Source organism: Salvelinus alpinus, chromosome 1 (assembly GCF_045679555.1).
Source record: "Salvelinus alpinus chromosome 1, SLU_Salpinus.1, whole genome shotgun sequence".
Classification (NCBI taxonomy): Eukaryota; Metazoa; Chordata; class Actinopteri; order Salmoniformes; family Salmonidae; genus Salvelinus; species Salvelinus alpinus.
The window spans coordinates 29,510,438-29,526,557 of NC_092086.1; positions in this window are offsets into that span (position 1 = coordinate 29,510,438).

Consider the following 16,120-nt stretch of genomic DNA (forward strand, 5'->3'; position numbering starts at 1 on the left):
GCTCATTTTCCATCTCAAAAGATTCTTTCCAGGTTTCTTCCTTCTTTCCCAACTGTTGCTAGAGGCATACTCTATTGTTGAGTTTAAAAGCGGGTTTTGTGACGCATTCTGTGACAAACGACAGTACTACCTACACAAACCTACGCAAATGTAATTCAGATTGGCATGTAGCTAATACATCTAACAAGTGTAGAGGGAGACATATACATCTTTGTACCCAACAGTGAAATGATTAATCTGGACCTTTGAGAGAGTGGGGATGTGCTACTGCTATTATTGCGTTTAAACACTATGCATCAGCTACTCGCGACTCTTTCGGCATAGGAATAGACTTAGGGAGTTTCAGCACAAGTCACGATAGTACACTATTAAAGGAAGTACAGTATTAAAGGAAGGAATTGCAAGGAATGTAATTAAATAAGTGCTAGCGTAGATGCAGATGTAATGACAACTACTTCAGGCTAAAAGTGCATCACTTGAAAGGGTTTAACTCAATGTTATTACCCAGTAGGCCAGTTGCCCCACTCCACTTCCCTAGCACAATGGATGGAGTGTATGCTACGTATATTGCTCCGCGGATGACATTGGCACCGGAGGCTCACAATTATTTGGCAGATAGTTTATTAAAGCTTTGTATTCTGCTCCTACACACTCACATACAACACACACGCACACAGACACACAGACACAGAGTCACACACACACCCATGATGTTGGGTGTTCGCGCTATGCATTTTCAACGGAGCCCAAGGTTGTGTTGGAGTGTGTGAAGCTGGGTGCATCCAAGTTTAAACCCTGTAATTAAAGCCAACCGGTGTCGGGCATATTTGATCACTGGTGGTAAAGCATCCCATCACTGCTAAGTGAAGAATGGAGAATTAAAGGGCTCTCAGACGGTCCTCTCAGGACACGAAGAGAGCGGGACTAGACGAGACCCGGCGCTTTGCTTCGTGACCGGGAGATAAAACTTCATTTCAGACCACAGAGAAGCTCCTTTGGCCCTGGTGATTATTAGAGTCTGTAGGATAAAGGCATTGAACAGCAGCAGGATCTGACTATACAGCTGGGTTTGGGTGTGCTGCCTGCTGCCGTTTTTTAGGCTACTTGGATCTCTCCGACTATTAGGCAGACCCACACCCCCTTTGGCCTCAACAACTCTCATGAAATGAGGATTCATAAAGAACTCTTCAGATTTTTGCCCTGGTCTTCTCTCCATCTGGCTGCCATTTTGTTTTTAAATGAGCCTATTTTCTAAGCCCCTCCTCCTCTTTTATCTGAGCTGTTCATATTTAGTTAGTTTGTGTGTTCAAAAGAAAAAAGCGAAGCAGAAGGCATGAAGGCAGAAATACATCAATGTTACTCTTTAAAACACATTAATGTGCCTCAACATTGTGATTCAAAAGATAGTACTGTGTAATGGTGGGTAATGAAAGGTTTAACTTGTGTAGATTGTTTTTCCCACTAATAACACATTGTAACAGTGACATACTGTATAAATAACATGTCAGCTTGGGTGACATATAAGTAACTACAACAGTTAAATGTCATAATATTGAACATTTATAATGAGAACATGTTGGACACTTACTTTGATAAGTTTTGAGGTAATGCACATTCATCAACACTTCATAAATGTGTCAGCTGTAGCCCAAGCCAACAACACAGACACAGCCCAACAATGAACATGTTGTGGACACAGCCCAACAATGAACATGTTGTGGACACAGCCCAACAATGAACATGTTGTGGACACAGCCCAACAATGAACATGTTGTGGACACAGCCCAACAATGAACATGTTGTGGACACAGCCCAACAATGAACATGTTGTGGACACAGCCCAACAATGAACATGTTGTGGCCTCATTGGAACATTGTATTTGTATTTCAGTAGTTTCAAAACGCTGCCATTTTAATCACTAACCATTGGTCCATATGATATCGGAAATAGTATTTCTTGATATTTGATTGGATTTTGATACTGCACCACTTTGATCATAATTACCTGGAACAAAGACAGACAATATGAGAAGGATTTTAAAGCCAGGATGACTGGTTTCTTACAGAGAAAGAGAAAAAGGTTGAAATGTTGTTTTCCATGAAGTGCACACAAATCTAATTCACATGTCATTTACATATTTCTGTAACATCTTGATAACATATTTTAGTGTCTGTGTGTCTTTTGTAGTGTATCTAGTTTGTATATATATGTTTATGTATTTGCTGGGGGAAACAAATGTCCCCTTTGGGGGATAAATAAAGTACGATCTTATCTTAGATAGCACCTCTATAAAACGTCCCAGTGTTGTCTGACCACAACCACGCAACCAATATTATAGGCAATACTCAAATTTGTGACATAAATTTTTTACGGTGCCGTTGCATCAAATATGAATACATGTTTTGTTGCATTATGATGTAATGTTGACTGATAAGACAGCCAAGGGTCACAGCACTGAGGCAATCAACTCAAAGTCAACAAACGTTAATCTGGAGATATAAGACTATACAGTATAATACAGTACATGACTGATGGAGAAGCATAGTGTGATCCTCTAGCTCTCTGTGGAAACTATTGGATCTACAGTACATCTGCCTTGGAGCCCGAGGATCCTACATCTGCCTGGTAGCCTGAGGATCCTACATCTGCCTGGTAGCCTGAGGATCCTACATCTGCCTAGTAGGCTGAGGACACTACATCTGCCTGTTAGGCCGAGGATACTACAACCCTTGGGAGGCTGGGTATGCTACATCCCCCTGGTAGGCTGCGAGTACTACATCCCCCTGGGAGGATGAGGATACTGCATCTGCCTAGTAGGCTGAGGATCCGACATCTGCCTAGTAGGCCGAGGACACTACATCTGCCTGTTAGGCCGAGGATACTACATCCCCTTGGTAGGCCGAGGATACTACATCCCCTTGGTAGGCTGAGGATACTACATCCCCCTGGGAGGCTGAGGATACTACATCCCCCTGGGAGGCTGAGGATACTACATCCCCCTCAGAGGCGGAGGATACTACATCCCCCTGGTAGGCTGAGGATACTACATCCCCCTGGGAGGCTGAGGATACTACATCCCCCTGGGAGGCTGAGGATACTACATCCCCCTGGGAGGCTGAGGATACTACATCCCCCTCAGAGGCGGAGGATACTACATCCCCCTGGGAGGCTGAGGATACTACATCCCCCTGGGAGGCTGAGGATACTACATCCGCCTGGTAGACTGAGGATACTACATCTGCCTGGTAGGCTGAGGATGCTACATCCCCCTGGGAGGCTGAGGATACTACATCCGCCTGGTAGGCTGAGGATGCTACATCCACCTGGTAGGCTGAGGATACTACATCTGCCTGGTAGGCTGAGGATACTACATCCGCCTGGGAGGCTGAGGATACTACATCGCCTGGTAGGCTGAGGATACTACATCTGCCTTGTAGGCTGAGGATGCTACATCCCCTGGGAGGCTGAGGATACTACATCGCCTGGGAGGCTGAGGATATTACATCTGCCTAGTAGGCTACTGATAAGGGCACACACAAGGGCATACACACACACTTGCCGGAGGACTGTTAAGCCCTCTCTCTGCTGTGACATTTACAGATCATCTGACTTTCATCAGGAAACAGATCTGCCCCCGACCGTGAAGCCATTTAAGTGTTTATTTATAGAGCCTGCTCAGCTGTTTATGAATGTGAATTTCATGAGCTCCCTGGTCGGTCAAAGCCCTGGACCCATCTCACTCAGTATCAAACCGTAAATTATAGTTTTCCCCGAGCAAAAGACCAGAATGAAGCTTTTAAGAAGGGGTTGATAAATGGTCATAGAGATTCTAACATTAAGTGGGGAGAACAAATTGAACACTGCATGCAGGTTTTCCTACTTACGCTGTGGGTTGTAATTTTATCATAGGTCATTCAACTGTGAGAACGGATCTAACTTAGCCCTGAGATGTTTAGATAAGGCTGTGGGTCACTTTTTAGGTCTTTCATTATCTTGAGTTGTCTGCTCAAGTGGTAATCAATTATAGTGAGCCTTCAGGATAAATGATTATATGGTGTTTTCATGTGAGTGCCCTGTGAGGTTAGAATGAACTTTTGAACCTGTTTTCTATTTGATTAGGACAATGAGACGCATTCTGTAACCTATGACGTCATATATTGTATATAAGTCTGTGTTTATGATCAAATGGGAGCTTGCTCCGAGAATAAACACTATTATCTAATTTTAATATGACTGTATCCTGTCTATTTTATGTTAATAAGTATCTTACAAATTCTTATAAATAGACAGTTTGAATTTAATTAATGAGTATATTGTAGGAATTATTTAATTCCACTAACAGAAGCTTTTATAGAAGGGGTGGGGGATGGATAGACATGGTCATAGAGATTCTATAATATATATATTTAAGGGTTTTTCTTTATTTTTACTATTTTCTAAATTGTAGAATAATAGTGAAGACATCAAAACTATGAAATAACAGATATGGAATCATGTAGTAACCAAAAAAGTGTTAAACAAATCTAAATATATTTTATATTTGAGATTCTTCAAAGTAGCCACCCTTTGCCTTGATGACAGCTTTGCACACTCTTGGCATTCTCTCAACCACAATGTAGAAAATAGTAAAAATAAAGAAAAACCCTGGAATGAGTAGATGTGTCTGAACTTTTGACTGGTACTGTATATACTGTATAATATAATGTTTTCTTTAATTCTGTAGGCATGGTTAGAAATGGGTCCGAAAAATAATTACTCATGATGACCACGTCATTTCTGGTTGGAAAGAAAGGCCTCAAGTACTATTATAACCATATACATAAAAACCATGTATGATATCATTGGTGATACCTAGGAATAATACATGATAAAATACAGAGCATATGATCCTTGTGACGTGACATCACTTCAGGTTTTCGTCGCAGGTTGGCATTTATTGAGATGACTCATGTACTGGAGGCAGCTCATTAGGGTTATCAGACAATGCTAACCCTAATGCCTGATACTAACCTTAAATTAAGAACAAAAAGCTAATTTTAGTTTTAATAATTCTTTACGATATAGCCAATGTTGACTTTGCAGCTGGTCCATCTAGCAGAAACCGCTCAGTCAGCTCTGCCTCCAGGACAAGATTCCATCCCAATAAATGTCAACTTGCGTTTTCATCAAGGTGAGATGAGATCCTATTAATGCATGGTAGTGAGTGGATGGATGGCAGAGAGCCAGAGACACACAGGTACTGTGATTTACCCAACATCAACCTCCAGCTGCACAAGGTCAATCCACTCTCACAGTCCTACATGTTCCTCCTATGGGCTCTGGTTGGGAGAGAGGGCCCATGTGGCTGTGTGGAACAGCTCGGCTTTCATGCATGTGCTTTGCCTGGTAATGTGTGGCTGGTGATGAATGTGGCATTGGTGATTGTTCAATTAGTGTATGTTTTGTGGCGGATGTAGGGTGTGTGTAGAGTTGTGTGTGTGTGTGTGTGTGTGTGTGTGTGTGTGTGTGTGTGTGTGTGTGTGTGTGTGTGTGTGTGTGTGTGTGTGTGTGTGTGTGTGTGTGTGTGTGTGTGTGTGTGTGTGTGTGTGTGTGTGCTGTAGGTGTTTTGGGACATATAGTGCATTCGGAAAGTATTCAGACCACTTGACTTTAAACACATTTTGTTACGTAACTGCCTTGTTCTCAAATTGATTCCTTTTTTTTACTCATCAATATACACACAATACCTCCTAATGACAAAGCGAAAACAAAAATACCTAATTTATATAAATATTCAGACCCTTTGCCATGAGACTTGAAATTGAGCTCAGGTGCATCCTGTTTCCATTGATCATCCTTGAGATGTTTCTACAACTTGATTGGAATCCACCTGTGGTAAATTCAGTTGATTGGACATGATTTGGAAAGGCACACACCTGTCTATATAAGGTCCCACAGTTCACATTGCATGTCAGAGCAAAAATCAAGCTATGAGGTCAAAGGAATTGTCTGTAGAGCTCCGAGACAAGATTTTTGTCGAGGCACAGATCTGGGTAAGGATACCAAAAAATGTCTGCAGCATTGAAGGTCCCCAAGAACACAGTGGCCTCCATCATTCTTAAATGGAAGAAGTTTGGAACCACTAAGACTGTTCCTAGAGCTGGCTACCCAGCCAAACTGAGCAATCGGGGGAGAAGGGCCTAGGTCAGGGAGGTGAACAAGAACCCGATGGTCACTCTGATACAGCTCCAGAGTTCCTCTGTGGAGATGGGAGAACCTTCCAGAAGGACAACCAACTCTGCAGCACTCCACCAATCAGGCCTTTATGGTAGAGTGGCCAGACGGAAGTCACTCCTCAGTAAAAGGCACATGACAGCCCGCTTGGAGTTTGTCAAAAGGCACCTAAATGGCTATCAGACCATGAGAAACAAGATTCTCTGGTTTGATGAAACCAAAATTTAACTATTTGGCCTGAATGCCAAGCATCACGTCTGGAGGAAAGCTGGCACCATCCCTATGGTGAAGCATGTTCTTTGGCCTGGTTTGCTAACTACCTCTCTCAAAGAGTGCAGTGTATAAAGTCAGAAAATCTGCTGTCTCAGCCACTGCCTGTTACCAAGGGAGTACCCCAAGGCTCAATCCTAGGCCCCACGCTCTTCTCAATTTACATCAACAACAGAGTTCAGGCAGCAGGAAGCTCTCTCATCCATTTATATGCAGATGATACAGTCTTATACTCAGCTGGCTCCTCCCTGGATGTTGTGTTAAATGCTCTACAACAAATCTTTCTTAGTGTCCAACAAGCTTTTTCTAACATTGACCTTGTTCTGAACACCTCCAAAACAAAGGTCATGTGGTTTGGTAAGAATAATTCCCCTCTCCCCACAGGTGTGATTACTACCTCTTGAGGGTTTAGAGCTTGAGGTAAACACCTCATACAAGTACTTGGGAGTATGGCTAGACGGTACACTGTCCTCCTCTCAGCACATTTCAAAGCTTCAGGCTAAAGTTAAATCTAGACTTGGTTTCCTCTATCGTAATTGCTCCTCTTTCACCCCAGCTGCCAAACTAACCCTGATTCAGATGACCATCCTAAACATGCTAGATTGCAGAGACATAATTTATAGATCGGCAGGTAAGGGTGCTCTCGAGCGGCTAGATGTTCTTTACCATTCGGCCATCAAATTTGCCACCAATACTCCTTATAGGACACATCACTGCACTCTATACTCTTCTGTAAACTGGTCATCTCTGTATAGCGTTGCAAGACCCACTGGTTGATGCTTATTTATAAAACCCTCTTAGGCCTCATTCCCCCCTAACTGAGATATCTACTGCAGCCCTCATCCTCCACATACAACACTCATTCTGCCAGTCACATTCTGTTAAAGGTCCCCAAAGCTTTGACAGCTTATACATATATATATATATTCATTTATATTTTTTTTTATCCCAGCCCCCGTCTACCGCAGGAGACCTTTTGCCTTTTGGTAGGCCATCATTGTAAATATGAATTTGTTCTTAACTGACTTGCCTAGTTAAATGAAGGTTAAATAAATAAAATGTTGGTGGCAGCATCATGCTGTGGGGATGTTTGTCTGCGACAGGGACTGGGAGACTAGTCAGGATAGAGGGAAAGATGAACGGAGCAAAGTACAGAGAGACCCATGATGAAAACCTGCTCCAGAGCGCTCAGGACCTCAGACTGAGGCAAAGGTTTACCTTCCAACAGGACAACGACCCTAAGCACACAGCCAAGACAATGCAGGAGTGGCTTCGGGACAAATCTCTGAATGTTCTTGAGTGGCCTAGCCAGAGCCCTGAACCAGATCGAACATGTGGTGTCTTACCCAAGAAGACTCAAGGCTGTAATTGCTGCCAAAGGTGCAAAGTAATGAGTAAAGGGTCTGAATACTTACGTAAATGTGATATTGGGTATTGCTTTGTCATTTGGTATTGTGTGTAGATTAATGAGGAAACATTTTTTATCAATTTTAGAATAAGGCTGTAACATAAAAAAATGTGGGAAAAGTCAAGGGGTCTGAATACTTTCCAAATGCACTGTATATGGGTACATCAGTCATACATGTATGTTTAGGTAAATACATTGTCTCTACAGCTGTGTAAAGAACTATAGGTGCTTGTCACTGATGTAGAAGTAAGGAGTTACTATGCACGAATGAACACTTTAAACAACACATTCTCACACAGTGAAATGCAAGTCAAACAAGTGAGTGCCTGGTCACTGTCATTTTAGAATATATTTCAGTCAGGCTTTATGGAAAGTAAACATTGAGGCAGATGGCTGAAACATGGCACAGTAGGTACAAATGGAAGTGTGGACAGGCACAGATTGGAACAGCTGTGTTGATGCCCATCATCCAATCTTCAATGTCCTCACGGTGCCCACTGTGCCCATGATTGATGTGAGTGGGTATGTCTGACTCAGTCAGGATGCCAAGGCTCCTCCAGGAGACTCAAGGGCAACTTGAAGTTGACGCTAACAAATTCTACATAATGAATAACTGGTAGGTTGTACTTTACTCTGGAAGTAGTTTTTCTCAAGGTAGTACAGTATGTAGCTTGAGTGCTGGTTGGTTTTGTTCAGCACCAGCTGAAGAAAGGTTTCCAGACCCGTGTGTGTTGTTACTCATCTCCCGTGTGGAATTGAAATGGAACCTACACAGCACTTTATATGAAGTTCAATTTACACTTTTCACTGCCAGTAATAACACATTCTCTTGCCAAGGTATGAGCCTGAAATTAGCACGATGACCTGGAGCTGGAGGCCATTACTATGTTGATCTTCTCCTCTCTCTACAATAGCTCCCATCTCTGCTGTTGACGTCAATGGGCCAGTTATTGTGCAACGCAGCACGATCTATCTAAAGGTCTGCGAAAGAGCTTCGGGACTTAAAACGCAACTCCACCACTTTTCAGCCTCCTTTTCATTATCTCCAGCACAATACCAGTGTTGTGAAAACAGCAAATTGTTTAGTTTTGTAGGAAAAAGTGAAAAAGTTCTACCTAATGACATCATCAAGAGTTAAACCATTTTAAAAACAGTGTTTTTCAAGCACTATGAGATTCACGGTGACGTGGGGAGCAAGACAATGCCCTGCCTTGGGCTAGAAACTCGATGCAGGTTTTGAAAATAACCGTTTTTGACTTTTAATGCTACCCTGTGATGTCACAGACAGATATTTTTTAGGACCTTCTTATCTTTTGAACTACATATCCTAACTCGCTATTTTCACATATGTAGACACTGGTTTGGTGCTGGAGATTATATGAGGTTCAAAATAAATTTAATGTATTATGTCCGCTAGCTTTGGAGAGGCTGCCCAAAAGAGTGTTCTGTGTAAACATGTCACCTGAACTTTCTCTCTCTCTCTCACACACACACACACACACACACACACACACACACACACACACACACACACACACACACACACACACACACACACACACACACACACACACACACACACACACACACTCTCCTCTCCCACCCTAACACCCACACACCTTCAGTACTTCTTTGCTTCCTCTATCTTCCTCTTAACAAACCCCACAGAGTGTACTCTCCCTGATTCCCCATTCACTATCTGTGATGACTCCTCTGATGGCTAGCTACGCACTTCCACAATGAGAAGGATCACACAGGCTGCTCTTGACATAATATCTCTATGGAAGAGGGAGCGGCAGTGGGAGTATATCTCTGTGGGTGGCTCCTTACATCTGGAGCACTGTGAACTACCTCATCCCTTATCTATCTCATCTGTGTGTGTGTGTGAGGTACTCAGCTCACCATAGTACAAGCAGAATATTCCATACACATGTCAAAAACATTAAAGAACAGTGTTCTATTGAAATTCTCTCACTCACACAGAAAGAGATATGCGCACACATACACACATGCACACACTGTCAGACAGTTAAATGAAGAACGTGCATTGTTCACATAGAGTTTTGTCATGTGTTCCGCTCCTGCCGTCAAAACAACATGTGTGATTAAACGAGAGGGAGGTAAGACTTGAAACGCAACAAGTGTCCCTTGTCTGTCACACGTCTGCTTTGAACATACTGTAGTAAGCTATCTCTATGGGTATTGGACCACAGCAATTAGCCTGAGCCTATGAGGAAACACAAGCTCTCAGAATTAGTAAGCGGTCGCCGTCTGCATGAATTCATAAAACGTCACATATGCTGATCTAGGATCAGGTCCCCCCTGTTAATTTAATCAAATTCATTATGATCTAAAAGGCAAAACTGATCTTAGAACAGCATTACTGACACTTCATGAATACGGTCTCAGGACTCCTCAATGATCAATGAACTCTTTGTAGTCAGACAGACAGAGCTCCCTCTCAAGTTTGAAAACACTACCGAGGATCCGTTCGATGCAGCTAGCTGTCTGTGACTCTAGATTTGGTTGACACGATCAAAAAGACCAAATTCCAGGGGGATTTCCATGTAAAGTGTTGTAATTATCATATCTTTGTGGAGTAGACGAGACATCTAAACGGATTCACCTCCGTGTTGTCACATGCACATAGATTATAGGCTACGACAAGGCAGGCATTTAATGGCAATGAAGTCAGTGTAAGTACACTCTTAGAAAAAAGGTTCCAAAAGGGTTATTCAGCTGTCCCCATAGGAGAACCCTTTTTGGTTGTAGGTAGAATCATTTATGGTTCCGCGAAGAGCTCTTTTGGTTTCCATGTAGAACCCTCTGCCGACATGGTTCTACATGGAAACCAAAAGGGTTCTACCTGGAAATAAAAAGCGTTCTTCAAAGGGTTCTCCTATGGGGACAGCCGAAGAACCCTTTTAGGTTCTAGGTAGCACCTTTTTTTCTAAGAGTGTACAATGGAAGTGTGCTGTAGCCGTGCTTGACTCTATTTAACTCTAGAATCTGCACCCTGCTGGTTTAAACCTGCATTCCCAAGCAGTCCCAACGTGCTAAAAGGGATTTGGCCCTTTATCTACTTCCCCATAGCAGATACCATAGACTTCTAGTCATTGCGTTAACGCTAGTTAGCATTGGCTCGCGAAACTACCTCACTGACGAAATTTCCTTTAAAGTTAAAGGGATACTTCGGGATTGTGGCAGTGAGGTAGTTTCGCGTGCCAACGCTAACTCTCGTTAGCGCAATGACTAGAAGTCTATGGTGTAATTTAATTGTGTCAATCTAACTGCGTCATTATGAACGTTATCCGCATTGTAATATTTCATTTTGTGCGACTCAAGCCATTGTTTTCCGTGTGCGCATGCTCAGGCTACACAGAGAAATATCACAGATGACAGGGGAAAGCTCGAGTCGCACAAAATAGAATATAACGTTGCAGAAAAAGTTAATAATGACACAACTGCATGTGTGCAACATCTAAAGACCTGCATCACTATACTGAGAGTGTTGCCATTTCTGAAAGGACATGTTTGTTGATGTTTCATCTAAGCCCTGACACTGCAGAACGAGCAGAACGAGCACTGCAGAACGAGCACTGTAATAATGACATAATATGTGCCATTTAGTAGACGCTTTTATCCAAAGTGACTGACAGTCATGCTTGTTTACATTATAAGTATGTATCACTGGTTGGGGTAAGTTTCTCAAAAAGAAGTGAAATTGCCCCAAAAAAATGGGGTCTGGACTTTATAAAGTTATCTCCTTTAAGGCAATTCCTTCTGGAGACTGATCTCTAGGGTCATTTTCAATTACTTGTTGGAATAATCACTGATCTGACATGACTGGATTGGTGTAGCATGCTGTTAAGGAAATCCTGCTGTCAAATCAAAGTTTATTGGTCATATACACAGATCTGCAGATATTATCGCAGGTGCAGTGTGTCTACAGTAGCTCCAACAGTGCAGTAATAACTAGCAATACACAACAATACACACACAATCCACAAAGTAAAAATAAAGAAATATCAGAACGAGCTTTCAGAGTCTCTACACTACATAACCAAATGTATGTGGACACCTGCTCGTCGAACATCTCATTCCAAAATCATGGGCATTAATATGGAATTGGTCCCCCTTTTTCTGCTATAACAGCCTCCACTCTTCTGGGAAGGCTTTCCACTAGATGTTGGAACATTTCTGCGGAGACCACAAGAGCATTAGTGAGGTTGGGTACTGATGTTAAGCGATGAGGCCTGGCTCGCAGTCCCAAAGGTGTTCGATGGGGTTGAGGTCAGGGTTCTGTGCAACCAGTCAAGTTTTCCTCACCGATCTCGCCAAAACATTTCTGTATGGACCTTGCTTTGTGCTTAGGGGCACTGTCATGCTGAAACAGGAAAGGGCCTTCCCCAAACTGTTGCCAGAACGTTGGAAGCACAGATTCGTCTAGAATGTCACTGTATGCTATATTGTTAAGCTTTCCCTTCACTGGAACTAAGGGCCCTAGCCCGAAACTATGAAAAACAGCCCCAGACCATTATTCCTCCTCCACCAAACTTTACAGTTGGCACTATGCATTGGGGTAGGTAGCGTTCTCCTGGCATCCACCAAACTCAGATTCCTCTGTCTGTGTCACGTTCGTTTAGAGATGGATTGGACCAAGGTGCAGCGTGGTAGGCGTACATCTTTCTTTATTTTAAATGACACCGAAAAAACAACAAAATACAAAATGAACGTAAAGCTACATGCAGTGCAGAAAGCAACTACACACAAACAAGATCCCACAAACTAAAGGTGGAAGAAAGGCTGCCTAAGTATGATCCCCAATCAGAGACAACGATAGACAGCTGTCTCTGATTGGGAACCATACCCGGCCAACAAAGAAATAGAAATATCACACCCTGACCTAACCAAATAGAGAAATAAAAAGGCTCTCTAAGGTCAGGGCGTGACAGTCTGACTGCCAGATGGTGAAGCGTGATTAATCAGTCCAGAGAACGTGTTTCCACTGCTCCAGTATCCAATGGTGGCAGGCTTTACACCACTCCAGCCGATGCTTGGCATTGTGCATGGTGAGTTTAGGCTTGTGTGTGGCTGCCCAGCCATGAAAACCCATTTCATGAAGCTCCCGATTGAAAGTTATTGTATTGATGTTGCTTGCAGAGGCAGTTTGGAATTCGGTATTGAGTGATGCAACAGAGGACAGATGATTTATTTTTATACGCTGCGCGTTAGCACTCGGCGGTACCGTTCTGTGAGCTTGTGTGGCCTACCACTTCACGGCTGAGCCGTTGTTGCTCCTAGACGTTTCCACTTCACAATAACAGTGACCGGGGCAGCTCTAGCAGGGCAGACATTTTATGAACTGACTTGTTGGTAGTCACTGAGCTCTTCAGTAAGGCCATTCTACTGCCAATGTTTGTCTATGGAGATTGCATGGCTGTGTGCTAGATTGTATACACCTGTAAGCAATAGGCGTGGCTAGAAACTTGAAGCACCTTTGGCAGCGACTAGAGCATCGAGTCATCTTATGTATGACGCTACAAGCCTGGCACACCTGTATTTGGGGACTTTCTCTCATTTTTCTCTGCAGATCCTCTCAAGCTCTGTCAGGCTGGATGGGGAGCATTGCTGCACAGCTTTTTTCAGGTCTCTCCGGATATGTTCGATCAGGTTCAAGTCCGGGCTCTGGCTGGGCCACTCAAGCACATTCAGAGACTTGTCCAGAAGCTGGACATCCTGTGTTGTCTTGGTTGTGTGCTTAGGATCGTTGCCCTATTGGAAGGTGAACCTTCACCCCAGTCTGAGGTCCTGAGCACTCTGGAGCAGGTTTTCATCAAGGATCACGCTGTACTTTGCTCCATTCATCTTCCCCTCAATCCTGACTAGTTCCCCAGTCCCTGCCGCTGAAAAAAAAACACAGCATGGTGCTGCCATGCTTCACCATAGGGATGGTGCCAGGTTTCCTTCAGACGTGATGCTTGGCTTCAGGCCAAAAAGTTCAATCTTGTATTTCATCAAACCAGAGAATCGTGTTTATCATGGTCTGAGAGTCCTTTAGGTGCCTTTTGGCAAACTCCAAGCAGGCTGTCATGTGCCTTTTACTGAGGAATGGCTTCCGTCTGGTCACTCTACCATAAAGGCCTGATTGGTGGAGTGCTGCAGAGATGGTTGTCCTTCTGGAAGGTTCTCCCATCTCCACAGAGGAACTCTGGAGCTCTGTCAGAGTGACCATCGGGTTCTTGGTCACCTCCCTGACCAAGGCCCTTCTCCCCCGATTGCTCAGTGTGGCTGGGTGTCCAGCTCTAGGAACAGTCTTGGTGGTTCCAAACTCCTTCTATTTAAGAATGATGGAGGCCACTGTGTTCTTGGGGATCTTCAATGCTGCAGAAATGTTTTGGTGCCCTTCCCCAGATCTGTTCTCAACACAATCCTGTCTCGGAGCTCTCCGGACAATTCCTTTGACGTCATGGCTTGATTTTTGCTCTGACATGCACTCTGAACTATGGAACCTTATATAGACAGGTGTGTGCCTTTTCAAATCATGTCCAATCAATTGAATTTACCACAGGTGGACTACAATCAAGCTGTAGAAACATCTCAAGGATGATCAATGGAAACACCTGGGCTCAATTTAGCATCTAATAGCAAAGGGTCTGAAAAGGTTTTTATCTTTTTTTTATTTTTTATAAATTTGCTAAATAAAAAAAGAAAACTGTTTTCCTTTTGTCTTTATTGGGTATTGTTTTTTAATTTTAGAGTAAGACTGTAATGTAACAAAATGTGGAAAAAGTCAAGGGGTCTGAATACTTTCCAAGGGCACTGTATATATATTGAGTAGTTACTGTACATAGGATGACCCATGACTAGAACACAGTATAAACACAGTTCAGTGACTCTATGTCTCCTATTGGGCTGTGTTAGATCAGTGGTTACCTCAAAGAACGGAGGGATGGGAGGAAGTAAGTGAAGAAGGAGAAGGGTTGAGGCTTTCCATACCCCCAAATGAATCTAACTAAACGAGCCCTACATCAGAGCATACCTTTGTAGTGAGGTGGTGGTGTCTTGTGGAGAAAAATGACGACATGCTTTGCTTACTAAATGCATTTGAAAATACAGTTTTTGGTTTATTTTCTCTGTGGTTGTTTCAATGAGAGCTTGTATATAGCTGGGGTAGAGCCCCAGCCTCATCCACCAGAGTGGATCCCAGTGGACTTTCCCTCAGCGTTAGTTCACTCATGTTATGAAATGTTCACACTGCAAGGCTCTCACTACAATATTATCAAAGCAATCACAGAGGCTGGGGCTCTATGCCCCCACTGGCCGGCCGGCTGGCTGTCTGTGTGCATTTGTGCAAGATGTTTTAGCTTCTGAATATCAACACAAGTCATCCTACACATGCCATTTTTCTGTGAGAAAATATTGTTCATCGATAGGAATGAATCTCAGATTACTCAACGTGTTACAACATTGTGTCTTTGAAGTGGTCTACGTGGGAGAGGGCCAGTCTGTCTGGGTGGACATGGAAATGATGGAATGGATGTAGCATTGATGAATGTAGAAATAGTCTGGCACCCTGGCTAGCTTTGAAACAGTCTGGCACGGATAAATCAATGCTCAATAAATGAAATGGGGATTTGTTTGGTCCCTAACTGCTCCATACACATACATTCATTTCAGATGTGGTATGAACAGAACTCTTTCAGTACGCTTTTATTGTATGGGAGTATTCAAGGTTACTAATTGAACAGGATACTGCATCTAGGAAACCACAGAAGAAAAACAGCCACTGCTTTATAACACAGAAAAATACAAAATAGCTTCAGGGTCACCTTCTTCTCAAGAATATGTAAGGCACACAAGTTTGAAGGAGGCAAAAAAGGGACGTTTGAAAATGTTTATACTAAAACAGCAGCACCTTGAGCATCCTAGAGAGGTAAGTACACACCTTGAACCATAGAGACACAAAAGGCTAATTAAATATGATATTTACTTCAATGCTGTGCCTTGAAATGATTATCCTCTAAGTGGTGGCTGTACTTCTGTATGTCCTTTCCATGACTGGCTGATGAACCTCAGAAGAACAGCTTCTCGTGTCTACAAGTGAACTCTAATCGAGTGGGCTATGCAATTTTGAGAAGATGGCTGCTCCACCAAGTGTTCTCAGAGCATAGATACAGTGCCTTAATGTATTCCCTGTCCAACAAAAATCTGTATTTTGCCAGTGG